The 26,374-nt window shown below is 41.2% G+C and overlaps 1 long non-coding RNA gene across 1 annotated transcript in view; it reads left to right on the top strand.

The window, feature by feature from the left end:
- Positions 1–26,048, top strand: part of LOC144458185 (uncharacterized) — a 124,434-nt gene extending 98,386 nt beyond the window's left edge. The window contains exon 3 of the long non-coding RNA XR_013487745.1: positions 25,755–26,048. This is a non-coding gene — a long non-coding RNA (uncharacterized LOC144458185). The remainder of the gene's footprint in view (positions 1–25,754) is intronic.
- Positions 26,049–26,374: the final 326 nt, after the last annotated feature.

The raw sequence follows: 26,374 nt of genomic DNA, 5'->3' as shown, positions 1-26,374 counted from the left end.
GTAGCTTTCCATCTAAAATCTAGTGCATGACCTTGGGTAAATCACCTGTAGAAAATGAAGGGATTGGACTAGACGGTCTCTGAGGTCCCTCCTATTTTGAGATCTAGGGTCATATGATCCTGTGGACCCACTGAAGGTCTTAAAGGAAAGACTAGGTAGAGAGTGAACTAAGGCCACAGATATACACAATACACTTGAGAATATTGGTGGTGCCTCAAATGAGAAAAATGGCTTTGTTCAAAATGCAGTGTATCAGTTGGAGAGGGATGGAGAACATGGTTCAGAGGCTATGAGACAAATGAAAAGCTTGACAGACAGAGTTTCTAGCTAATTAACAATTAATTCATCAATTAGGCTAGCTGAAAATCAACATATTGATGATCAGTGGTCTCTTTCCATAACCAAAGACAAAACCATAGAGATCACTGAATACTTACATAACTTTGGGAAAGGAGGTGCCCCAACAGATGAAAATCAACCCTGACTGGTTAAAAATTAGGGAGGCAGTGTGTATATTAATATGAGAAGATGGGCTAAAAAGTCTTCAGATCCTTCTGCTCAGAGAAGAGTTTGATCATAAGACGAAGCCAACTTCAGCAATCCGGACAAAGGAATCCACCTCTACCTGGATCATTCTGGTTGGTTTTCTCCTTCATGAGCTAGGTTATCCTCAACCACAATGTGGGGCATCAAGGGCACAAATTCAATGTTTTAGGGCTGGAATTCACTTAGATTACATTCTGTTTATACTCTAAATAGAAGTAAGTTCTTCTAGTTGGTTAGGTCCTGCCCAAGAGTAAGGAGCATATTCCCTGAGGACTATGAAAATCTCATTTATCAGCAATGTCTTTCAGTGACTGACTGACATATTGGGGCTGGGCCCCGAATAAGGAAATAGAAAGAAAAAGTTCCAACCCTAATTTAATAATTGATTATTAATATAATAGAAAAAAATCACTTCTTTCAGAAAGAAGACCAGATTTGAAAGTAGAAAAGCCTGACTGGAATCCAAGCCCTTCTACTGAGGGCAATGACTACAGCTATAGCCTCAGTATCTGATTTTGTATACTCCCAGGGTTATTGGCTTTTTTAACTTGGCCTGGACAGGGCAGTTAGGTAGTGCAGTAGATAGCACACTGGGCTTGGAGCCAGGAAGATCTGAATTCAAGTTTGACCTTACTACTATGTCACCCTGGTTAAGTTGCGTAATCCTTATTTACCTCAGTTCCTCATCTATTAAATAGGAACACATTAGAGAAGGAAATAGCAAAACAGTCCAGTATCTTTGCTGAGAACATTCCATGGATAAAGTTGTACATCACTAGTGACTGCACAACAACACCCCTAAGCAGCTAGACAAATATTTACCTGGATGTCCAATTTCACACTGGTAAAGTCTCTGTCAAACTTGATATTTCTTTCATAAATTTCCTTCAAAACCAAGTTCAGTCTTTTTGTGTTTATGTCCTCAAAATTTTTGACTCCTTTGGTTGGGTAACATTAAGACTTTATCCACCTAACCACAATGGAAGGAAAAAAATCTCTCCATGTTGTCAGCACTGCTATGAAGGCTTATCATTTATCAGGTGACTTTTAATATGATTGAGCATTTAATGGATAATTTTGATGCAGATGAAATTCTGTACTCACTTCATTTCATAAATTTAGGATTGTATTTAGCTCCAGATGGGCTAAAATTCAATACAAGCATGATTTAAAATGAGTCACCAACTTGGACCTGAGATAGTATACTAAAACTGTAATATCTGCATTGACCACAAAACAGAGATCTCAGTTGTATAATCTATTCTGCTCTGGCTTAAAACTTTCATTAAAATGCCATATTCCATCTGCCCACAAGATGGCACCAAAAAGTTGTTACCAGTAGAAGTCAGGAGAAGACATGCTATGATATTCTACAATGTATTTTTTTTGATGACCAGATGTCACCATTGTGCCACTGTGACATAATCTTCAACGGCACTCAGTTGGTCAAAAAATATTTATTAAAAGCCTACTATGGGCCACATTCCCCTCTAGGTGCTAGTAGTTCAAAGATAAAAATGAGATAGTCCCTGCCCTCAGAGAAAAAGATGGAGACCAACTCTGTATGAATAATACAATTCAATAAGCACAACCCTTAAAAAAAGGAAGAAGACAGTTCTCTTCATTCCTTTTCAGAGGTGAAAGGTCCACAGGAATGGTAGCATGAATGTATTTTCAGACATGGTATTGATTCATTTTACTAAATATTTATTTTTTTCTTCTGTAGGGTGGCTTTCTATATGTTCATTGTTTAGTCCTTTTTCAGTTGTGTCAGACTATTTGTGACCCTCTTGTGGTTTTCTTTGCAAGATACTGGAGTGGTTTGCCATTTCTTCTCCAGCTCATTTTACAGATAAGGAAACTAAGGCAAACAGGATTAAGTGACTTACCCTGGGTCACAACCCTAGTAACTGTCTGAGGCTGGTTATGAACTCAGGTCTTGCTGCCTCTGGGCCTAGAACTCAATCCACTCACCCATCTAACTGCCTTAATCTCTGTATAATAAAATACTATAGACATATGAAGTATCTGCTGGTCAAAGCTCTTAAAGTGAATAGCCAGGGCGAAGGGGCTCAGCTTTGATGGGGGCCCTTCCTTCCAGCAGCACTGACTGATAACTTCTTTGCCATTTTCTCTGCCCCTCTTGCCTATTAACTTCTTTCAGCCTCAGTTTCCTCATCTATAAAATAGGAATGATCCTGGCATTCTCTACCTAACAGGGCTTATGTAAGGAAAGTACTATATCTATTTCTGAGGTGTACAAAAATATGATTTGTTCTGTCATTATTATTGTCTCAAGAATCTCTGTCCTGGGAATAGGAGAGAGAAAAGAGAGGGAGATAACTAAGAGGAAGCTTGTGCAAGGACCAAGAATGGGCAAAAAGTGAGTATCCCAAGGATACCATTTACCAGGAAACACTAAGCATGAGGGAAAACTGAGCACTGGGAAGGATACCTTTCACAGTATGGTAGGAAAGTAAGCCTGGATTCTGGACCAGCAAGAGATGGGCAGGGGCAGGTGGGAAAAGGAGCAAAAGAAGTGAGAAGGGATTTCCTGTAAAATTCAGAGGAGGGGAGCCAGAGACCAAGGACATGGAGAAAAAAAGCCTTCCCCAACCAGAGGGGAGACACAGAGGCTGCAGAAATGAAACAAACAATTTCTGTCTAAGAAGAGAAAGGCACAAAAGAGATATAGCAAATGGGAGATCATGTACAGAAAAGGCCTGGGGACAATCTCTGGGGCCCAGCACCAGGTCCCCTGTGGAGAATGGATTAAGGTCACTAGTGTATTTGCTCTAGAAAGAGACCTTGTTGATACTCAGCAGGAGGGTCAGCTAAGGAAGAGGTGAAGAATCCAAGATAAAATGTGGAGTGCAAGAAACAGCATGCAGGCCAGTGTAGCTGAATCATTTTGTACGTGGAAAGGAGTAAAGCATAAGAAAATAGGAGTAAAATGGAGTCACTCTCACCCTTCCCTATCAACATCTGAAAACTCAGAAAATATCAGGAAAAAAAACCCCTGGAACAGCTGACCTAGAAGAGAGACAGGAAACAGTAGTGCAGCAACCCAACAAACGGGTCTCCTAGTGCCTCAGCAAAAATAAGGGAAGCAGCACTACAAAGGGCCCCAGGCAGATAAGCACCCTGCAGCATTCATCTGAAAGGAGCTAAAGAAAGCAACCTAGAGTCTTCCTAAAGTCAGAGACTTGTTGATTCCAACCCAACACCAGGTAAGCTTTCAGAACCCTACAACCTCCAACTGTCAACCAGGTGGAGATCCTGAAGCCCAGGTGGTTAAGCAGGCAAACACCAACACCTGGACCTTTGAGTGCCTCAGAGAGGGCGGGAACCAGTGAAAACCAGCTCAGAAAATCACCAGGTGCCCCAGCACTATACCTCAAAGGAATCTCCCAGTGCATTAGCAGAAACAAGGGAGGCAAGATTGCAAAGCACCCATCTAAAAGGAGCTGAAGAAAGCTAAAGGAAAGGAAAAGCAGGCAACCTAGCATTGCCTAAAAGTTCCAGCCTTGCTAATTCCAGCCCAACATGAGGTAAGCAGCCAGAACCCTACAGCCTCCAATTACCAACATAAGAGGCCCCAGCACACAAAACCAGTGACTAAGACCTAGGCTCCCAACACAAGAATTTTGGGTCAGTGCCCTCTGTTACCCAGCAGGAGAGCTCAATCTCTTTAAAGGCCAGGGAATAAAGAAACCATGAGTAAAAAGAAATATACCATAGAGTCATATTATGAGAAGAGTGAAGATCAAGACAAAAATTCTGAAGAGGACAACATTGTCAAAAAACCCACAGCTACAACATCAAAAGGGAATATGAACTGGTCTGCAGCCCAAAAAGCCTTCTTAGAAGAGCTCAAGAAGGATTTTAAAAGTCTAATGAGAGAGGTAGAAGAGTCCTTAAAAAATACAATTGGCCAACTGGAAAAAAAGTACACTGAAGAAAACAAATCCCTTAAAAATACAATTGGCCAACTGGAGGAGGAAGTACAAAAAACCTAACAGAAGAAAACAATCTGTTAAAAACTAGAATTGGACAAATGGAAACTAATGACTCTATGAGAGAGCAAGAATCAGCTAAACAGAAACAAAAAAACGAAAAAATAGATGAAAACGTAAAATATCTCATTGGTAAAACAACTGACCTGAAAAATCGACCCAGGAGAGACAATTTAAAAATCATTGGACTACCTGAAAATCATGATGAAAAAAAGAGCCTGGACAGTATCTTTCAGGAAATCATAAAGGAAAACTGCCCTGAAGTCCTAAAACCAGAAGGCAAAATAACCATAGAAAGAATATACTGCTTGCCACCTGAAAGAGATCCCAAATTGACAATACCAAGGAATATAATAGCAAATTTCAAAATTACCAGATGAAAGAGAAGGTGCTGCAAGCAGCCAGAAAGAAACAATTTAAATGTCATGGAACCACGGTCAGGATTACACAGGACCTTGCAGCTTCTACATTAAAAGACTGCAGGGCGTGGAACATGATATTCTGTAAGGCAAAGCAGCTTGGATTGCAGCCAAGGATCAACTACCCTGCAAAAATGAGCATGATTTTTCAAGGGAGGAGATGGATATCCAACCAAATAGGGAACTTCCGAACCTTCCTGATAAAAAGACCAGAGCACAACAGAAAATATGATCTTCAAGTACAAGATTCAAGAAAGACATGAAAAGGTAAATGGGACAGAAACATGCAAAATGTTGTTAATAAGGGCAGACTGTTTACATCCCTACGAGGGAAGATGACACTTGCAAGTCTTGAGAACTGTATTGTTATTACACAGTGTTAAAGGAGTATACCTCAAGGGGGTGGATATTAGTTGACTCTGATGTAATGATTAAAAAAAAATCTATTCGTGTGTTAAATGGATCCAAGTAAGTGGATTAGTCTGATCTTAGAAAATGTACTGAGAAAGGAGGAGGCAGACAAGGGTAAATTACTTTACAGGAAAAGACAGAAAATCCTTTTACAGCACAGGGAAAGAAGGGAGGGAGGTGAGCATTGTTTGAACCTTACTCTCATCAGATTTGGCTCAAGAAAGGAATAACACAATCAGTGAGGTATAGAAATCTAACTTGCCATATAGGCAGTAGGAGGGAAAAGGGGAAAGAAAAGGGAGGGGGGATAGAAGGGAGGGAAGAAGCAGTACGGATAAAGGGGAAGAAAAGGGAAAAGGATAATAGGAGAGAGGAGAGACTGAAGGAGGTGGTGGTCAAAAGCAAAACACTAGTGAGGGGGAAGGAGAAAGGAGAAAGAAAAGTAAAAATGGGGGGAAAAAGGATGGAGAAAAAGACAGATAGTAATCGTAACTGTGAAGGTGAATGGAATGAACTCTCCCATAAAATGGAGGCAGATAGCAGAACGTGCTATCCACATCCAAAGAAAGAATTATGGAAGTTGAATTGCTGTCTTTTTTTTCTTTTATGTTGAGTTTTGTTTCCTGTTTCTGATGGTTCCTCCAATTGGTTTAAATTTTACTTACAACTTCACTAATGTGAAAATATACTTAATAGGAATGTAAATGTATAGCCTGTATGAGATTGTGTGCCATCTTGGGGAGGGTGGTGGGGAGGAAGGGGGAGAAAATTTTAAACTCAAAAGCATATGGAAGTGAGTGTTGATAAGTCAAAATAAATTAATAAATTTTTTTTAAAAAAGAAAGCGACCTTGTCAACTTTCTAGGAGAGAAGAGTAAAGAAATAGAGATGCCCCTACCCCACTGCCCCATCAAAGCAGTGTCTAAGCAGACAACTCAGAGGAGCCTTGAATCTTAGATCTGGAAAGGATTGAGAGACAGCCTCTCATTTCATCCCTGAGACAAAATGAATCTTCTCTATGATATCCCTGAGAAGAAGCCATCCAATCTCTGCTTGGAGATCTTCAGTAATGGGGAACTCACTACCTCCCAACCTAGGTCATTCCACTTTGGAGAGTTCAGTTTTTCATTTTCTTAAGACAAATCTGCATCTGTGTAATCAATCAATTAATCTATCAACCCTAGAAGTATTTATTAAGCACCTACTGTGTTCCAGGTCCTGTTGATTCTAGTTCTTTATTCTTCAGCCACGGCAAAGTCTAATTCCTTTGCCCTGTGATACTCGTTCAGATATGTGAGGACAGCTACCACTGCCCCTGCTGTTTTCTCTTTTTAAAGTGAAATGTCACCTGCTTATACATTCATGGAATTTAGAGCTGGCAGGATCCAATGCACTCTAATTAAGCTGGAGGAAACAAGCCTGGAGAGGCATGTTCAGTGACTTGTCCAGGGTAAACATAGGCTGCAGAGAATAGAGCTGAAATTCAAACCAAGGATTCAAGGCTCCTTCCAGGACACAACACTCCTACTTTCATCTGTTCCTCATAGGATGAGGTTTCCAGGCCCCTCACCATTCCTGCCTCTCAATATCCTTCCAAATTGTGGATCCTAGAAATGAACATGGTATTCTAGGTGTGGTCTGACCAGGACCACAGACAGTTGCTTCTTTTCTCGGTATGATTATTTTATCCATCGATGTGATTTCAGTGGGGTGGGAGTCACTCCAGTTTGAAGAGTCCTACTGCTCATATCAGTCAACCAGGGATTCAGGACTTCCCTGGGACACAGCCTCATTAAACAATTTGCCTATGGTCGCATGGCCAAGTCAATAGACAGGAATTGGATTCAGGTCTTCCTGACTCCAAGATGGACCCTCTATTATCTCTGCCAGGTTCCACCTCATGCTTGTGTTAATACAACCTGAAATTATCCTTGCTAAGTTAGCTTTGGCCAGACATAGAGCACTGCACAAGCAAACATAAGTACACACAGACACACACAGATACACCCTCATCCTCCAGCAGCTAGACTGCTACACTTCAGTGTAGCCCTGGTGAAATGCAGAAAAACCCCACCTGGCCTCGGTGCCCACTAGAAACCATCACTAGGACCACAGGTTAACACCAGGTAAGCTGCTTGACCCTTATAACCTCCAGCTGCAGCACCTGTGGCCCCAGCATACAAAGCCAGTGACTGCCTGGCATGGAGCACCAAAAGCTTGGGACAGTGCCCCCTGTGCTCCAGAAGGAGAGCTCAACTCTAAAAGCCAGAGAATAGGCAAATAAGAAAAGCAAAAAGGCAAAAATGAACACTGACCATAGTTTCTATGGGGACAGGGAAGATCAAAACACAAACTCAGAAGAGGAAAACATTGTCAATGAGTCTACATCAGAACCTGAAAGGAGAATATGAACTGGTCTCAAGCCCAAAAAGCCTTCTTGGAAGAGCTCAAGAAGGATTTTAAAAGTCAAATAAGAAAGGTAGAAGAAAAATTGGGAAAAGAAATGAGAGGTATGCAAGAAAGAGTCAACATCTTGGAAAAGGAAGGATGGAAATTGACTAAAGAAAACAATTCCTTAAAAAAAATACAATTGATGAAATGGGGGAGAAAAATGACCAAAGAAAATAACTCCTTAAAAAGTAGAATTGGCCAAATGGAAAAGGAGGTACAAGAGCTAACTGAAGAAAACAATACCTTAAAAATTAGAATTGGGCAAGTGGAAGCTAATAACTCTATGAGACACCAAGAATCAGACAAACAAAATCCAAAGAATGAAAAAAAAAAGAATAAAAAGTGAAATATCTCATTGGAAAAACAACTGACCTGGAAAATAGATCCAGGAGAGATAATTTAAAAATTATTGTTCCAGCTGAATGCCATGATCAGAAAAATAGCCTGGCCAGCATCTTTCAAGAAATTATCAAGGAAAACTGCCCTGATATCCTAGAACCAAAGAAGAAAAGAGTCATTGAAAGAATCTACTGATGATTCCACAAAGAGATCACAAAATGAAAACTTCAAGGAATATTGTAGCCAAATTCCAGAATTATCAAAGTACAAAATATTGCAATCATCCAGAAAGAAACAATTTAAATATCATGGAATCACAGTCAGGATTACAGAATCCTAAGCAGTATCTACATTAAAGAATCAGAGGGCTGTGAATATATTCCAGAAGGCAAAGGAGCTTGGATTATAACCAAGAGTCACCTACCAAGCAAAATTGAGCATAATGTTTCAGGGGAGGAGATGGACATTCAATGAAATAGGGGACATCCAAATTTTCTTGATTAAAAAAAAACAGAGCTGAACAGAAAATTAGACCATCAAATATAATATTTGTGAGAAGCATAAAAAGACAAACTGGGAAGAAAAAAATGTTGTTCAATAAGGTTAAACTGTTTACATCCCTACATTGGAAGATGATAGTTGTAACTTTTGCCCACTGTATCTTTATTATGGTATTTGAAAGGGGTATACATAGAGAGAGGATGTGGGTATAAGCTGACTTTGATGTGATGATAAAAAAGTCATTAGTTAAGGGGTGAAAAAAAGGATTGTAGTGGAAGAAGAGGAAAGGAGGAGGCCGAAAAGGGTAAATTACATCACATGAAGAGATGCAAAGAGGCAAAGAATGGAAGGAGGGAAGTATTGTTTGAACCTTACTTTCATTGGATTTGTCTCAAAGAAGGAATAACATACACACAGTTGAGTATAGAAATCCATTTTACTCCATAACAAGTAGGAGAGGAAAGGTGAATGAAAAAGGAGGGGGTAGACAGAAGGGAGGGCAGATTGAGGGAGGTGGTGGTAAGAAGCAAAACACTGGTGAAGACAGAAAGTGAGAAAGAAGACAGAAAAGCATAAACAGAGGGGAAAATAGAATGGAGAGAAAGATACAATTAATAATCATAACTATGAATGTGAATGGTACTATGAATGTGAATGGGATGACCCCTCCCATAAAACGGAAGTGGTTAGAAGAATGGATTAAAACCATTCTGCCAAACATTTAAAGAACAATTAATTCCAAAACTATATAAAGCATTTGGAAAAATACATGATGAAGTCCTACCAAGCTTTTTTATGATACAAATATGGTGCTGATACCTAAACCAGGAAGAGCCAAAACAGAGAAAGAAAATTATACACCAATTTCCCTCAAGAATATAGATATAAATAACTTAAATAAAATATTAGCCAAGAGATTACAGCAACTAATCATGAGGATAACAGACTATGATCAAGTCGAATTTATACCAGGAATGTGGGGCAATTCAATAATAGGAAAACTATCAACATAATTGACCAAGTCAATAAAAAATTAGCAGAAATCTTATGATTATCTCAATAGATGCAGAAAAAGCTTTTAACAAAATGCAGCATCCATTCCATTAAAAACATTAGCGAGCATAGGAGTAAATGGAGTTTTCCTCGAAATGATAAGTAGCATCTATCTAAAACCATCAGCAAGCATTGTATGTAACAGGGATCAGCTACAAGCATTTCCAATAAGGTCAGGAATGAAACAAGTATGCCCATTATCACCACTGTTCAATATAGCACTAGAAATGTTAGCTTTAGCAATAAGAACAAAGAAATTGAAGGATTTAGAACAGGCAAAGAAGAAACAAAGCTATCCCTCTTTGCAGATGATATGATGGTATACTTAGAGAATCCTAGAAAATCAAGTAAAAAACTAGTTGAAATTCATTAAAACTTTAGCACAGTTGCAGGATATAAAATAAACCCACATAAATTGTCGGCATTTCTATATATTACTAACAAAGCCTAACAGCAAGAGACTGAAAGAGAAATTCCGTTTAAAATTGCTGTAGACATTATAATATATTTGGGCATCTACCTGCCAAGACAAACCTAGGAACTATATGAACACAATTACAAAACACTTTTCACACAAATAAAGTGATATCTGAAGAATCAGAAAAACATCAATTGCTCATGGGTAGGCTGAGCTAATATAATAAAAATGACAATTCTACCTAAGCTGATTTACTTATTCAGTGCCATACCAATCAAACTACCAAAAATTATTTTATAGTGTTAGGAAAAATAATAACAAGATATATTTGGAATAACAAAAGATCCAGAATAATAAAGGAACTAATGAAAAGAAATGCAGGAGAAGGTGGCCTAACCATTCCAGATTTTAAATTGTATTATAGAGTAGCAATCATCAAAACTACTTGGTACTGGCTAAGAAATAGAGGGGCTGATTAGTGGAATAGGTTAAGTATGCAAGACACAGTAGTCAATAATTATAGTAATGTACTATTTGATAAATCCAAAGACTCCAGCTTCTGGAATAAGAACTCATTATTTGACAAAAACTTCTGGGAATACTGGAAAAGATATGGCAGGAACTAGGCCTAGACCAGCATATTATACCATATACCAAAATAAGTCAAAATGGATTTATGGTTTAGATATAAAGGCTGATATTATAAACAAACTGGGAGAGGAAGGAATAGTCCACCTGTCAGATTTATGGAGAACAGAAGAATTTATGACTAAGCAGGAGATAGAGAACATTAGGAAAAGCAAAATGCATAATTTTGATTATATCAAATTGAAAAGTTTTTTCACAAACAAATCCAATGCAACCAAGATTGGGAGGGAATCAGAAAACTGGGAAAGAATTTTCACAACCAATATCTCTGATCAGGTCCTCATTTCTAAAATATATAGAGAACTAAGTCAAATTTATGAGAATACAAGTCATTCCCCAATAGACAAATGGTCAAAGGATACAAACAGGCAGTTTTCAGATGAAGAAATTAAAGCAGACAGTAACAGCAACACTGTGTGATGACCAACTTTGATAAACTTAGCTTTTCTCAGCATACAATGACCTAACAAAATTCCAAAAGACTCATAATGGAAAATGCTATCCACATCAGAGAAAGAACGCAGAAAAAAGCATATTATTTTCTTTTTTTTCTTGTAGTTTTCTTTTCCCCTTTTGTTCTGATTCTTCCTTCACAACATGACTAATGTAGAACTATGTCTAATAGGACTGTACATATATAGCCTATATCAGATTGCGCATCATCTTGGGGAGGAGGGAGGAGAAGGAGGTAGAAAAAAATTGTGAACCCAAAATCATATAAAAGTGAATGCTACAGGGGCAGCTAGGTAGCACAGTGGATAGAGCACTGGCCCTGAAGTCGGGAGGACCTGAGCCCAAATCCAGCCTCAGATCAAACACTTGACACTTACTACCTGTGTGACCCTTGGCAAGTCAATTAACCCCAATTGTCTAAAAAACCAAAAAAGAATTAAAAAAGTAAATGTTAAAATTATCTTTATATGTAATTGGAAAAATTACTATTAAGTGGGAAAAAAGGAAATAAATGCTGTGAACTTAAAAATGCCAAATTAACACAAATAGATATGTAATATAAGAAAGCAAAGTGCTTTCTTCAATAGGACTATATTTTATTTCACAAATGGGAAATTAAATATCAGAGATTTGAAATAAATTGTTCATGATTACAGAGCTATGAAGTATCAAATTCAGCATTCAAAGCCAATCCTAACTTCAGGGTAATTTTTCTTCTATTTCACATTGATCCTCTCAAATTTCTGAAATAAATGTCTTAAAAAAAAGTGATTGTAGACGACATAAAATATTTGGGAGTTTACCTGCCAAGACAAACCTATAAACTATATGAACACAATTACAAAACACTTTACACAAATAAAATCAGATCTAAATAACTGGAAAAATATCAGTTGCTAGTGGGCAGGCTGTGCTAATATAATAATGACAATTCTACCTGAATGAACTTACTTATTCAGCGCTGTACTAATCAAACTTTTAGGACTATTGCATATGCAAGATACAGAACGAACTGATTCCAGTTTCCAAGATTAAGAGCTATTCTCCAATAGGTCCAAGGATATGAACAGGTAGTTTTCAAAGGAAGAAGTTCAAATTACCAGTAGTCCTATAACAAGATGTTCCAAAATCCCTCATAATGAGAGACGTGCACAATTAAACAATTCTCTTTTTTTCTCTCTGTAAATCATAGAGATCTACAGGTTCAGGGACAGTCCCCTCTTTCTGTTCCATAACAAGGTACATGGAAATGCCCCTTTTACTAGTTGCTGGTTGAAACTATAACAAAAAATAAATATACCATTAAGTTAAAAGATGTCAGATGAAAGAGATAACATGGAGGGAAGAGTCCCTACAGTCTCTCAGAGGTTTGTGGCCACAGGTGTAGACCCCATCCTGGGCACCACAGGGTTGGTACCAAACTGGAGGAGAAGCAGTAAAAACCCTGCTGGGTGGGACTGGTAAAAACCTGTGGGCTGGGAGTGATGTGTCACAGGTTTTACAATTTAGGCAGGAATTGATTATTAAAAGCCTCCATTTTTAATTCAGTGGTCCACATTATTTGGCAAAAAAAAAATGTGGAATAAAGTAGATCTCCAAGTTTTCATGCTTCTCAATATACTGAAGTTACTCCCCACCCCTCAAGAGGAAAACAGCTGGTTGTCTCTACAGTAAACACCTGTAGGTATTTAACTAATTGGCAGAATTGACCCAAGACCACCCCCATCACCATTAGCCAACTTGAGGCTCTTTTGATCTGGATGAAATAAATTACCTAAAGCAATGTTTTGATGAAGTTGGCAAGAAAATTAAATATCTCAAGTGGGATGATTTAATCAATGACTACTGAAAACGATGCCCTAGAGGACTTAATATATGCAGGTCTGGAACTTCTCCCTGAAGCACACTGTCCTGATTGGTGAATGGCTCAAATAGTCCCACTACATTGAAGTAGGCTTCAGTTCTGCTTCACTTCACTTCTCATCCATCTTCTTGCCTGTGTGTACTACCAATATCAGAAAGTAGGATCTGGAGGATTTGTCTTTCATGTCCCGAATTTCTTCCCTGGAATGCTGCTCCAATCATTCTTTGGGGTCCATCTCCAGCTCCAGAGGAGAAAGTGAGGTTTGTGACTTTGCACAGGCCTCTCTCACTTAAATTCAATTCACTTGTGCATCATGATATCACTTTCTGAAATCATGGTCCTCCTTGAGAATGAAGGACACAACAATAGCTCAAAACCTCCGAAGGATAAGCTTCTTGTAATTTGGATTCCTTTAAGGAAACTTGAAATGGAATTAAGAAGAATAGGGAAAGGGTGGAAGAGAAGATTTGTGCCCTCCAGAATGATACTTAGAATTGTACTGCTCAATTAAAACAGTATATCAGGGATTTGTCTATTTGTAGGACCAAGTCACCTTTCAAAGAAAAGATTTATCTACCCATTCCTGAGAAAGATTTACCCTCCTGGCCCTGAGGATGAGGAAGGTAAGGGGCTAGGTAGTTCCTAGACTGTCTCCTCTCTCCTCAGCCCCAAGACCAAGCCAAGGATGGGAGAAAGGAAGGATGGAAGAATGGAAATGTCCATGTGAGGAAAGGAGGAGTGTCTGCAAAGGCTTTCCCTGTTGGTCTCCACCCCACCCTACCTCACCCCACTGACCCCCAAGCCCCAGACCATCAGACAAAGACCTGGGCAGGCAGGTAGCCCCATGCAGGAGCAGCCCTGGAGGAGCAGGCAAACACAGGTACACTCGTGTACACACACACACACACACACACACACACACACACACACATATACATACACACACTGACACACGTGATCCTACCTACACACACAAGACACACATAAACAAAGGTATTAATACTTCCAGAAACCCCTACCCATGCCCACACATATCGCCTTCGGAACTAAAAAAAAAAAAAGCCAGTTTGGGGTGGTGGGAGGTTTAGGAGAAGGTTGAAGAGAGTACAGAAGCGACTATAAGAAGGGGGGATGTAGAGGGGCAGCAGGAAGAACAGTGGCAGGAGAAGGGCGGGGGAGGGGGTGGAGGGGGGCTTACCTCATACACACCCAGGCAGGAAAATGAAGGAAATTCTGGGATCCCTGGGCGAGGGGGTAGGTGTGGGGCGGAGGGGAAAGGAAGGAGTTAGGGGAAGGCAGATCTCCAGCTACTAACGCGCCCCGTCCCCCAACCAGACTCAGGAGAAAAGGGAACTCACTCCTTCACCACCTCCTCTTCATCCTCCTGGTCCTCCTCCCTAGACTGAGGACAGACCTTGCTCAGGGATGGGAGGGGCAGGTACTGTGATGTCACAGTAGGGGCAGGGCTAGTCTTCACCCAGAGAAGAGGGAGGAGAGAGAGAAGAGAGGGGCGGGACTCTGTGATGTCAGGCTCAGAGGAGGGGCGACACCCCCTCCCATGCGCCTCTGTCAACTCCCATCACCCGGCCTGGTGAGGGGGGCGGAGGAGATGAGTAGGAAAATGCATCTTCCTCTTGGAGAAGGGCATGGGGATGAGCAGGGTCTCAGGTCACTTAAGTTAGGATCCTAGGGCTGGGCTGGTGGGGGGGGGACGGAGAGGGGGAGGTGGCAGCTGAGCTCAGCTTAAGTTTGTCTGGGGTCAGCCCTTTTACAGGAAACGGAGAGGAGGTGGACAGGAAGGCAAAGAGGGTGTCCTGGGCTGCACAAAAGAAAAGGGAACAGTTGTAGCCGCAGCAGCAGACCATCAGCCCCTGAGTGGGACTTGGATTCCTGAAAGCCCCCTGAGCAAACATTTTGGACACATTGAATTTAAGGCGTTTACAGGACATCCAGTTGGATATGTCCAATACACTAGTTGGAGATTCGAGACTGGAAGTCAGCAGAGTGGTTCTGATTGGAAAGGTACATGTGAGAATCATCTGCATTGAGATAATAATTAAATCCATAGGAACTGATGAGAGCACCAAGTATCAAGATAGAAAGAAAGGCAGCCCAGGACAGAGCTCGGTGAGACACTCATGGTTACCAGGCATGATCCAGATAAAGATCCAACTATGGATACTAAGGAGTGGCCATGGTGAGGTGTTTGGGGGTGGTACAGTCTTTTATCTTTTTTTGCATGTCCACTGCTTAGTACATTGCCTGGCATATTAGAGCCACTTAATAAAAATTTATTAACTGATTAAAAAAATATCCTGGAGAAAATAAAGTCACAAAAATATAGAAAGACAAAAATGTCAAGAGAAGGGTGAACTACAGTGTTAAAGGCTGCAAAGTGATCAGGAAAGGTGAAGAGTGAGAAAAGGACATTAGATTTGGCATCCAAAAGATAGTTAGCAACATTAGTGAGAGAAATTTTGGTTGAATGATGAGGGCAGAAGCTATACTGTAAAGAGTTAAGAAGAGAGAGGAAAACAAATAGAGGTGACAATTGTAAATTATCTTTTCAAGGAGTTTATCCACAAAAGGGAAGTCACATATGGGATGATAATTAGGAGGAATGGATGAATTCAGAGAGTTATTTTTTTAAGGATGAGGGAGATATAGACATGTCTGTAAGCAGGAGGGAAGCAGCCAGTACACAAAGAGATATTGAAGATAAGTGAGAGAATGGAGATGATAGAGGGAGCAATCTGCTGGAGGAAATGGGCTGGAGGGGGACTGATTGTGCAGGTAAAGAGTGTTTTGGCTCAATGAGGAGTCAGCATAGCTATATGTGTGAGACCGGAGTGGAGGAGGAAACAGTGGCTGAAGGTATCTGAGTGATATGAGAAGAAGAGTGGAGAAGAAGGAGCTCTCATATTTTCAGTAAAATATGAGGCAAGGTTCTCAGCTGAGAGGGTGTGTGGGTGCAGGAAGGAGCCATGAGAGGTTTGAGGAGGGATGAAAATTTTCTGAAGAGCCATTGTAGTGAGTGGGATAGTGAGAGAGGTATCAGAAAAGTATAAAAAGATTGCCTTGGGTCTGCAGGAGGAGCTTTGCCACCTTTTGGGGAAAACTAATTATTGTTTTAGAAGGAAGAGGCATGGATCAAATCTGTGATGTGGAGGAGTACTGGTAAACATTAATCCTATCACATAAGGCTTAGAATTGAAATTTTAAAATACTGTGGTGAATTTGACACCAGCCCTTTACCAATTCACTGTCAATGATTTTCAGATTAATAGAAGGAAATGAAATGGCATTTTGGACCACACCTTTCATTAGTCTGTTAACATAGCAAAGCAGATGTAGAAGAAAGGTTTTCTGGGAAGTGATCTCCCTGAGCCCAGGTTTTGTAAAGCATGTCTCTTTTTTCTTTAATACTGATACAGGATAGATTATTGTCTGTGGTGATGACAGATGATCAATGAGGGCATGAGAGTGTCTGACAGTGGTTGGGTCATTTTTCTGTTGTGTCCAACTCTTTGTGACCTCATTTAGGGTTTTCTTTGCAAAGATACTGTGTTGGTTTGTCATTTCCTTCTCAAGCTCATTTTACAGATGAGGAACTGAGGCAAAAAGGGTTAAGTGACTTGACCAGGGTCACACAGCTAATAAGTGTCTAAGGCCAGATTTGAACACAGGAAGATGAGTCTTCCTGACTCCAGGCCCAGTATTCTTACCACCTAGCTGCCCATTGGTTGTCACTCTGATTCATATGTGAGTATTACTGGATTAGATGGTATATTGAAAGCATATCTACCAGAGCTTTCCAGGGTTATTTGTGGTGAAGTGATTTTTTTGTAATGTATCTGTTGATATCTCATCTAAAATAAGCTGCTGGGTAAATTCTTGAAAACTCATTTTGGCAAAAGGTAAAACTGGGAGAAAGACTTCTCACATTAGAGAGAGTAGGATGTAGATAGGAATTCTGCCAAAGAATTCAACTGAGGTCAATAATTGGCTGTTGAATTATCATGAGGTGAAATTGGATAGTTTTTCAAAATGACATCTCTTTCGACATTTAAAAAAGAAACTAACCCCTAATCCTTCTAGTCTTAAAATATCTAGAGAGAAGAGGGTACACTAGTGAGGTATGAATATAAGAGGCAGCAGAATCTAATTCTGGGTCAGCAAAATTTGGATTGCCATCCTACCTTACTAGCTGTGGACACTAGCTGTGTGACCTTAGACAACTCTCATCACCATTCTGGGGTTCAGTTTTTTCCTCTATAAAATGAGAAGGTTCAACTACTTGACCTTTGAGATGCCTAAGTGTGATTTAGGCCAACTCCCTTTACCTCCCTGGGCTTCCTTTTCCATTGTAGTATAAGGGGATTGGAGTAGATGGACTCTGAGGGTACTTTGAGCTGGAGATTTAGGTCTGTGATCCTGTGGACCCATTTGGTAGTTTGAGGTAAGGACTGGGTGAAGAAGGAACTGAGGCAGGTGATAGAGAACACACATAAGAGGCTTGCAGGAGAGGCTTTGTTCAGGATTGAGGCCATAGGCCAGTGGCAAGAATAGTGGGATGTGGTCTTAGAGGAGCGAGATTGCAGTCCCAGCTCTGTCAATGCTTCAAAGACCACATCTACAGCCTGCCTCAATGTCTGATTTTTATACACTCCAGAGTTATTTTTTCTTCTACACTGTGCTTGGGCTTCCCTGATTTGACACTGGTAGTCTTGGCAAAAACTGGCTAGTTGTTTAACAATTAGCCTTCATAGCTAAGAGCAGCCATTTTCTTGTAGACATTTCCTCCCAGGCTTGTCCCTGTTAGTGGGCTATATTAACACTTTGCCTCATGCATGACTTCTGGACTTGGTTGCACATTTCTTTGCACTCACATGCTTGATGACCCTCTGAGATGGACGCCTGTCCCTCATCCAAGTAGAAGAGCATGGTCTTTGGTCTCCCCAGCTTATTGAGGCAAGGGTGGCCTGGGACACAGTCTTTGGGCTGACCCTCAACCCTCCAGCACCTATAGCCTGTATTTATTGAGGGGGCTGAGTCACCTAAGGTCTCCATGCTCTAGACAAGTTTCTCAGAGTACAAATTCCAGGCATGGAAGTTGTCAATGGAGGGATTTTCCTTCTCTGGGAGTCCTCCGCTGCCCTCAGGTGTCCAATACCTATCCCTGCAGCTGTCTGCTCAAGATGCCTTCTTCTCAGCCTCCAGAGACTCCTGGCTAGATGCCTGGATCCCCTCAGGGGCTCTGGGTCTCCTGAGTGATGCTCCTCGTGGATAGGGCAGCATCTCAGAGCCTGGGAGGATTGTCAACCTTCTGCCTCAACTTTCCTTGTTCATTTGAAGTGGAAGTTGCCCAGCAGCAATTGCCTCCAGTTTCCTACAGCTCAGGACAGGTCAGGGGCAGGCATGCCATACATGCCTGAGTGCCCACGTGTCCCTCTCAGCCCCCAGCCTGATTTTGTCTCCTCATGCCTGTAGAAAGGAGGCTAAGACTCAACTGTGACCCAGACCATCCCTTTCCTTCTCTGCTTTGGGTTTTTCAGGAATCCTAGTCTGATTCAGGGGTTGGTGGTTTACAGCTGCTGCCGCTGCTGTTGCTACTGCAGCCAATGTGCTCTTCCTTAATATGGAACCCAGGACACCCCCTCCACCTCCCTGCACTTCCCCCCGATTTTCCATGAAGGGGCTAACTCCCAACAACCCCCAGATGAGCTCAGCTGCCACACCCCATTCCGTCCAGCCCCCAGCAGCCAGACGTCAGGCATCTGGGAGCCTGATCAGCACTGGCCCCTCCTCCAAGTGGATGATGCTCTGGGTCTCCCTCCTATCCTCAGGCTGGGTGGTGGGAGTTGAGAGAGATGCCTGGGAGGGGGGGCTCCCCTCTCCTATGGGCCTGACTCACAGAGTGCTGTCCCATCTATTCCAATCTCTTTTCCCTGTAGGTGGAGACTAACCCTGCCTCTACTGTGATGATACTGTGCCTGCCCCTCTCATCCTTGGCCATCGTCAGTTCTCTTTGTCTCTGGAGGTGGAGTAGGATGAGGATGAGGATGAGTGGAGGAGGAGGAGGGAGTTCCCTTTTCCCCTGAGTCTGGAGGGGTGGGGTGTGAAGTGCTGGAGATCTGCTTGCCTCTCACCCTTTCCCTTCCCATCCCCCACTACACTTTCTCCATCACCACCTGACAGATCCCAGACATTCCTGCATTTTTCTGTCTGGGTGTGTATGAGGTAAGCCCCATTTCTATTCCTTCTGCCACTGACCCTCCTGCTTCTCCTGCCCCTCTGCATTCCCCCTTTATATTTTCTTCTTTCCCCTCTTCAATCTTCTACTGAACCTCCCCAGACCCCAAATAGGCTTGTTTTAGTGGCCAGGTGGATGTGTGTGGGCATGAGGAGGGTCATGGGTGTGTTAATACCCTGTTTATGTGTGTGTCCTGTGTGTGGGTAGGTTCATCTGTGTGTGTGTGTAAATGTGTGTGTGTATGTACTTATGTATTCCTGCTTCTCCAGGGCTGCTCCTCCTGGGGTTTCCTATATGCTGCAACCTTTTCCTGGATGTCTGGGACTTGGGGGTGGTGGTCATGGTATGAGGTGGGGTGAAGTGGAGGCCAGCAGGGAAAAGCCTTTGGGGACATTCCCTCCTTACCCTCCCCAGGTGGACATTTGCATCCTTTCTTCCTGCTTTCCTCCCATCCTTGGCTTAGCCTCGGAACTGGGGAGAGAGAAGACCGTACAGAAACTCTCATTCTCCCCTTCTCCATATGGTCTCTTTCCTTTGGTGTTCTTTAATGGTGCATTCATTTTTTGTTCTGGTTTCACCCAGCACCTGGTGAAAGGGGTGTTTTCATGTAACTTGTTGTAGAACAAAAAGAGGGTATTATCCCTGAATCCATGGATATCTATGGTTTACAGACTGAAAGAACAGAGTTTTTTTAATGTGCACTTCTCTCATTATGAAAGATTTGGTGCATTTTCTCATAGGGCTATTTACAACGTAGATTTCTTCCTTTGAAAACTTCCTGTTCATATCCTTGGACCTATTGGGAAATGAGTCTTAATCTTAGAAATTGGAATCAGTTCTTTCTATATCTTGCATATGCAATAGTCTTTAGAGACTCTCACAGCACAAAGATGTTTTTCCTTACTTAACTGTTACCCTTCTCATTTTAACTACATTTGATTTGTTTGGGCAAAAACATTTCAACTTTATAGGAGCAGAATGATGCACTTTATTTCCTGTGATCTTCTGCATTACTGGTTCCATTACAACCTCTTTCCCTATCCATAGATGTGAAAAGTAATTTCCTCTTTCCTGGTCTAATTTGCTGTCGATTCCCTTTTTACATCTAATTCATGTATCTGTTGTAGTTTAATTTGATAGGTGGTGTGCAATGTCGATGTCCTATCAAATTTCTTGTAAATTGTTTTACCTTTATCCCATCTGGTTTTTTGGCTTGTTTTTTTTTTATTAACTATTTTTTTTAATAAAATACTGTGTCCTCCCCACTACTGGATACTTCAACTCCTCCACCCCATGCCAACTACTGGATTTATTAAACACTTTTATTTTATTTCTTTGCTTCTATCTATTCCATAGCTGATTTATTCCATTAATCAGCCTCTCAATTTTTAACAAGTTCCAATTTTTTCCTGGGCAGCTAGGTATCCCACTGAGCCTGAAGTCAGGAATTCACCTTTAACTGATCTTTGTGCGTTAATATCTGGACTCCGATACATTCTAGTGACCCTGGAAAGTCACCTAACCCTTTTTGTCTTAGCTCCTCATCTGTCAAATGAGCTGCAGAAGCAAATTGCAAAGCACTCCAGTGTCTTTGCCAAGAAAACCCCAAATAGAGTCAGGAAAAGTCAGGCAGGACTAAACAACAACAACTGTCCTCATAATCCCTGATTTGTACTTTATTTTAAGATTTGCTTCTGATAATCACTAATCCAAACCCCTTTCCCTCCTCCATTAAAGTAAACAATGTGTAACACCTGTGGAACTCTCACCACCTGGACAGTGTAGATTTGTGGTTTCTTCTTAGGTTTTCTTTTCATTCCTACTTGTTCTTTAATATTTTGTTCCACACATCTTTAACTTTCTGCTGTCTAGTTGCTGTGTACATATTCTCTTTTCTTGGCTCTGCCTACTTCACTTTGCATCAGTGCACAAATAGTTTTCCATATTTCCTTGTACTCGACACTACCATCTCCTATAAATAGTAGTACCATTACCACTTGAAGCGCAGTAGTAATATTCCATCATTCATGTTCCATACCTTGTTTAGCAATCATGCCCCAGTTGACGAGCGTCTACTTTATTTCCAGTTCATAGCTGTCACAAAAAGTGTTGTTATCAACTTTTTGGAGTATATGGTGACTGTTTTCTTATTAATTGCTTCCTTGGAGTGTAAGCCCAGTGAGGAATCTCTGTTTGAAAGGATAGGGACATGTTTTTAACTTTTTTAAATAATTCCAAATTACTTTCCAAAATGAGTGTGCTGTTTCACAGGTCCCCCAACAATGTATTTGTGTGCTTATCTTCCCACACCCCACCCACCCTTTTTATTTTTGCCCTTTTGTCCATGTTGCAAAAAAGAAAACCACACATAAAAAGAATAGGGGGAAAAAAAGAAAGTTAAAAAAATTCATTTCAATCTAAATTCAGAGTTCATCACTTCTCATCCTGGAGATGGATGCAATTTTTTTCACCAAAGGGCCTTTGGAATTTCCTTGAATCATCGTTTTGATCACAGTAGCTATGGCTTTCACAGTTGATCATCTTTACAACATGGCAGTTGCTGTGTATATTTTCTCTTGGTTCTGATCACTTCACTTTGCACCAGTTCAAGAATGGTTTCCCAGGATAGACTAGCGTTTCCAGGAGCCAAGATGGCGGAGTAAGAGGTAAGTCACTCTTAGCCTCCCCTATTAACCTCTGAAAACCCAGAAAATATCATCCAAGGAAAAACTTTGGAACAGCTGAACCAGAGGAAAGATGGGGTGCAGTAGTCCTGTAGCCCAGGTAGCTTTAGGGATTAAGGACAAAGGCCCCTCTTGCCCTGGGGGAAGGGAAGCAGTGCAGAAAGGGAGGCCTCCCAGCAAGCTAGAGGAAAGCCCCACCTCAGGATGTCAGGAGGAGATCCTGAAACCCAGGTGGTGGAGGAGGCAAACACCAACACCTGCCCCACCCACCCACCCCCCAGAGGCTCAGTGAGGACTGGGGAACCAGTGGAAACCAGCTCAGAAAAACAACAAGTGCCACAAAATTCTACAGCAACCTGGTCATCCAGTGCCTCAGCAAAACTAAGGGAAGCATCACTACAAAGGGCCCCAGGCAGATAGATACCCTGCAACATCCATCTGAAAGGAGCTGAAGAAGGTGAAAGGAAAGGAAAAGCAGGCCACCTAGAGTTGCCCTAGAGTTCCAGCCTTGCTGATTCCAGCCCAAGAACCCTACAGCCTCCAATTGCCAACATCGGAGGCCCCAGCATACAAAGCCAGTGACCAGGTCCTAGGCTCCCAACAGAAGAAGCTTGGGTCAGTGCCTTCTGTTCCCCAGCAGGAGAGCTCAATCTCTTTAAAGGCCTGGAAATAAGCAAACACCATGAGCAAAAAGAGATGTACCTTAGATTCGTATTGTGACAACCATGAAGAACAAGGCAGAAATTCTGAAGAGGACAATATTGTCAACAAACCCACATCTGGAACCTCAAAAGGGAATATGAACTGGTCTGAAGCCCAAAAAGCCTTCTTAGAAGAGCTCAAAAAGGATTCTAAAAGTCAAATGAGAAAGGTAAAAGAAAAAGTTAGAGGTATGCAAGAGAGAGTCAATAGCCTGGAAAAAGAAGGACAAAAATTAACTGTGGAAAACAAGTCCTTAAAAAATACAATTGGCCAACTGGAAAAAAGTACACTGAAGAAAACAAGTCTCTAAAAAATACCATTGGCCAACTGGAAAAAAAGTACACTGAAGAAAACAAGTCCATAAAAAATACAAGTGGCCAAATGGGGAAGGAGGTAAAAATCTAACAGAAGAAAACAATTTGTTAAAAGGACTCTATGAGAGAGCAAGAATCAGTCACACAGAAACAAAAGACTGAAAAAAATAAATGAAAATGTAAAATACCTCATTGGTAAAACAAATGACCTGGAAAACAGATCCAGGAGAGACAGTTTAAAAATTATTGGTCTATCTGAAAATCACAATGGAAAAAAGAGCCTGGACAGTATCTTTCAGGAAAGCATAAAGGACAACTGCCCTGAGGTCTTAGAACCAGAGGGTAAAATAGCCATAGAAAGAATCCACTGATCACCTCCTGAAAGAGATCGCAAATTGAAAACACCAAGGAATATAGTAGCCAAATTCCAAAATTACCAGGTCAAAGAGAAAATATTGCAAGCAGCCAAAAAGAAACAATTTAAATATCATGGAACCACAGTCAGGATTACACAGGACCTTGCAGCTTCTACATTAAAAGACCATAGGCTGTGGAACATGATATTCTGAAAGGCAAAGGAGCTTGTATTAAAACCAAGGATCAAGTACCCAGGGAAAATAAGCATGATCTTTCAGGGAAGGAGGTGGACATTCAATGAAATAGAGGACTTCCAAATCTTCCCGATAAAAACACAAGAGCTCAACAGAAAATTTGATCTTCAAATACAGGACTCAAGAGGGACATAAAAAGGTAAATGGGATAGAAAAATACAACATGTTGTTAATAAGGACAAACTGTTTACATTCCTACAAGGGAAGATGACACTTGTAACTCTTGAGAGCTGTATTGCTATTACACCATGTTCAAAGGGCATACATAAGGGGGATGGATATGAGTTGCCTTTGATGTAATGATAAAAAAAATCTAATCGAGTCAGTTGAATGGATCCAAGTAAGTAGATTAATCTGATCTAAGAAAATGTACTGAGGGAAAAGGAAAGGAGGAGGCAGACAAGGGTAAATTACATTACAGGAATAGACACAAAAACCTATTACAGCAGAGGGAAAGAAGGGAGGGAGATGAGCATTGTTTGATTCTTACTCTCATCAAATTTGGCTCAAGAAGGGAATAACATAATGAGTTAGGTATAAAAATCTAACTAGCCCTGCAAGCAGTAGGAGGGAAAAGAGGAAAGAAAAGGGAGGGGGGATAGGAGGGAGGGAAAAAGCATTAAGGGTAAAGAGGAAGAAAAGGGAAGGGGCTAGTAGAATGGAGGCAGGACTGAGGAAGGCAGAGGTCAAAAGCAAAACACTAGTAAGGAGGGAAAAGGAGAAAGGAGGAACAAAAAGCATAAATAAAGGGGAGAAATGTTGGAGAGAAAGACACATATGGTAATCAACAAGAACTAAGATGCCCTAATCCCCCAAGTCACTTTATTATAATCATGTGGGAATGATGTCCACAGTATGTTCTCTCCCCAGAATCATTACTTTCCCCCCAAGCATCTGACCTGCCACCAGGTGAACCCACAGGGAGCAGGGAATTAGTTAGGCAATTACTCTGTCCTAGTTAATCCCCCCTGAGAGGTGAGTGGACCAATATGGTGGAAAGATTAAAAGGAGTGAGAGGTGGATTCCTGAAAAGATAGTGGCTTAGAGGAAAGACAATATACTGTAGCTAATGAAAGAAAGGAAGGCGATGCTCAGATTAGTGGGATAGGAAGCCACTGGAACCTGAACATCACAGAAAGACAAAAAATTGGGGCAGGGGAGAAACAGTTTATCATCAATTAATTATCCATTTGATTAACTGATCAATTAAATTGATTGACTAATAATGCCTGCCTCCTACTTTCTCCTGATAGCTTCCTTGATTTATCTGGTTTGTGAACTGTCCCATGAGTTCACCACTGGCAACTGCCCCTCACCTTATCAAGAGGTTAGTATTGAGGATATGAATACACCTGGGGCAGCCCTGGTCTGAGTCTTCCACAGGGCTCTACCACAAAAGCAGAATACACTAATGAGATAGACCCAAGTGGTTGCCTCAGCAAGGAACCTTGTGGTATGCTGGATTTGTAACCCAGGAATACCTGATGGACAGATGTAAGATTTTCCAGTTAACTTCACCCAGGGTGCTCATCTACACACACACACACACACACACACACACACCCTACTCTTCCACCACAAGAATATTTGACCCATGACTTATAATTTCTGAGTGAAGTCAAACAAACACGATTTCAGCCCATCACCTGATGGGTGGCTGGTAAACAACTTAACTCCCCTGGGGTGAAGAGAGCAGTTTTGATACATTTAGCAGATACTTCAAGGGCACTGAACACACTTTTTGTAAATTCTCTTGTACAAATAGCATCTCTAAACTATTGAGGAATGTCACAAATCAGTGTGGACCCTTCCTTCCACTCATGCTTCCTTCTCAGCTTTGGGACAGCTTTAAATGCTGTCCTTCTGGATGTACAAACATTCCCTCCCAGCTGTAAACCTAGAATGGCTCTGTTATATAAGGTTGGTAGGCTTAAGGCTTAATTATTTCCAGTTGCAATAAGAATAGGGTACTGAAACTGTCCCCCAAGCTTGCCAATAGGCCACAGTTCTAATTCCACCCTCCTAAGTAGGCCTTTTGGGTTATTATTGAGAGATCTCTCTTTTGCTTCAGGTCTATTGGGTTGCTGGTCCTCTGTCTGTGTCCTCCTATGCTGTTATTTGGCTATGAGAGTCAACAAACTATTTAGAGACATTCTGGTGTTGCTGACAAAGAAGAGCATTCCAAGGATGGGGGACAGCCAGAGAAAATTCTGGGAGCTGAGAGATGGAGTGTCCTGTTTGTGGAATAGCCAGCAAGCCAGTGTCACTGGTTCAAAGACTAAGGGGCAAGAAGACTGGAAAGGTAGGATGGGCTAATCTCCTTCAGTAGCTTTATTCAGTAAGATTTGCCTAATTATTGTTCCTTACATGTGGCACATTTCCCATGTACATATCTTTGCAAAGGCTGTGTCCCATAACTGGAACACATTAGGCACCTAATAAATGCTTGTGGACCAATTAGTTGTCATTGAGGAACATAGCACAGTCTTTCACTGACATCAGGTGTTCCAAAGGGATGTTGCAGTTTACTGAAATGTTTAAAGCACTACTCAATAAACCTATTCAGCAAACTGCTGTTTTTCTCCTGTGCATCTGGGATGAAACACAGACTCCTCTCTTTCTCATTTAAAGCTCTTCACCTTTTAGTCATATCCTACCTTATTTTATTATATGCTACTACCCTTCGTGTGC

This window comes from Phascolarctos cinereus, unplaced genomic scaffold, assembly GCF_003287225.1.
Source record: "Phascolarctos cinereus isolate Bilbo 61053 unplaced genomic scaffold, phaCin_HiC Scaffold_6;HRSCAF=336, whole genome shotgun sequence".
Lineage (NCBI taxonomy): Eukaryota > Metazoa > Chordata > Mammalia > Diprotodontia > Phascolarctidae > Phascolarctos > Phascolarctos cinereus.
This window is presented reverse-complemented; position numbering and strand designations above follow the sequence as displayed.